This window comes from Macrobrachium nipponense, chromosome 2 (assembly GCF_015104395.2).
Source record: "Macrobrachium nipponense isolate FS-2020 chromosome 2, ASM1510439v2, whole genome shotgun sequence".
Classification (NCBI taxonomy): Eukaryota; Metazoa; Arthropoda; class Malacostraca; order Decapoda; family Palaemonidae; genus Macrobrachium; species Macrobrachium nipponense.
This window is the reverse complement of record NC_087201.1, coordinates 77,455,935-77,458,188: the sequence shown is the minus strand read 5'-3', so window position 1 is coordinate 77,458,188 and position 2,254 is coordinate 77,455,935.

Below are 2,254 nucleotides of genomic sequence, written 5' to 3'. Positions count from 1 at the left end.
TCAGGCTACTACTTCAACATTCCAATCATATATTTTCAGCTGACAAATACAAACCAAAAAGGATATTATCTAAAGATGCTGTTCCCCTAGGAATAGTTCCTCCTGTCTAACCGCTGCATGACGTCACGCATAACAGATGGGCCACACAAAATGGCGGAGCCCATGGTATAGATAATTGTTAAAATAAATAAATAAATAAATACAAAGCCCTTAAAAAAAATTAATTCACCAGGGGTACTTAAATAGAAGACTACATATGGAACAGCTAAAATGCAACTATAAGTTCCCTTTACAGGTAGGCAGTAGAGATATATGGAAATAGGATGGTTATATTTAGTAAACACAGTAAGGGACAGGAGTGGCGATGAGATTTCCAAGCCCGCCTCCCTGAAACCTGTCAGGTGTGGACTTTTTGTCTCCTGCGGCAGCGGTAGGAACGTTTATCGGTCGTGTCCCTTGAGAATTTATTGCAAATTTTAAGCCAATGGATTTTTGAAAGCCACTCCTACCTTAACATATGCCTGTGGGTGGATCTGCAGTCTCAAACGATTGTTCGTCAGTACTGCCTCTGTATTATATACATCGAACGATCTGTGTATGACACTGAGTAAAAGATTGCCCCGGATAAAATTTTCTCAAAGTAAAATTTGCCAGCGTTGTCTTACCAGTTCTGGGCTCCGCACTCCTAAAGATCTAGGTACGTAGTACATTTAGGACTTGCATTCGATTTCGGCCCTAGCTAACTAAACTGGTACTTACACACTGCTTCCCTGTAATACAACCAGACATTTTTGTACAAACAGCATGCAGCCCTAGGGAATGTTGTACTTGTTTCACTTAGCGGTTTATACGCTTAAATTAGCTTTGCTTCACATGCATAACAGACATTGAACTTAATTGACCTTTCCATACTCTTATGGAAGGTTGGTGATAACACTGCAACCACACTCAACATGGTGCAACTTTTAACATACCATAATTAACATACCATAATTACCCAAGTATTCTTGGAAATCTGCAGTTAATTACGGTAAAAAAAAATTGAGCGTTACCGGAACATGTGTAATTAAAATCTAATAAAAGTGCACGACTTTCATAAGGGAGAAAAATGACAATTCTAATGTAAATAAGAGGGGCTACTTTCATTTCCTCCCAAGCCCAACACCCGCTTTCCAGTAGTCGTGCCCGTCTCGAATGCAGTTTAAGTATATTTACACAGGAGAGATCATAGAAAATCCGTACTTCCGAGTGTTCAACTTAAAAACCTAAACCCTTGAAACTAACACAACACCAATGAGTTTTTCTACACCAACTACCACCAAGGTATTGCCATTAGTTTAAATGGTTTTCAATCACTCCACACAAATACCGGGTCACAATTGGGTAGCAAGAGGTCCGTTTAGACAAGTTTTTACGATGTCTAGTTTCCTACAATTTACAACCAGTGTCTTATAAATACCTGTATTAGCCTGCTCCTTCAGATTCATTAACATTTTTTAATCAATAGTAGGTGTACAATAAAGACATCAAAAATTTCTATTTCCAATTTAATAGTGACTTAAGTCTCAGAGATACAAGGACATTATAGTGACTGTCAAGTCTTTCTTGATACTAGGGAACCAACTATCAAAACTTAACCTACAACACAATAGTGACTTCTGATTTTCACACATGTAAGGGGAAAACTTTCAAGATTAATTTAAAAATTAATATTTCATTTTCACACATGTAAGGGGAAAACTTTAATTTAGAATTTAAAAATTAATCTTTGTAATGAATGACTAACAAGCCTAACAGATACAAGGGAACAGGAACTCTAATGACATGAAACTATGCACTTTTGAGAGTTTCACAGGTGCAACGAAAAACTTTAAACTGTGGTTAATTTGAAAATGAAAATAAAGATAGCTTTAGTCTTACAGATACAGGAGAAAATAAACCTATAACATTAAACTAAACTTTGTACTTCTTAGATTTACAGATACAAAGGAAAAACTACTTTGAACTCCTTAGTTTTACAGATGCAAGGGAACAAGTAATTTTGTCGAAAAATTATTTTTTCCTATATACAAACCTAGGTTGTCTAACAAAAGGATATCCGCGGGAACGCGCCGCCACGCTACCGCATACAAAGAGTTCAAACTTGAATCGCTGTACCTGGGTCTGGGGTAACTGCGCGGGGTGAGCCCGGGCCAGCTTGGGTAGGTCATTGTGATACCATTCTTTGAGCCGTTAGAATACTTAGTCTAAACAG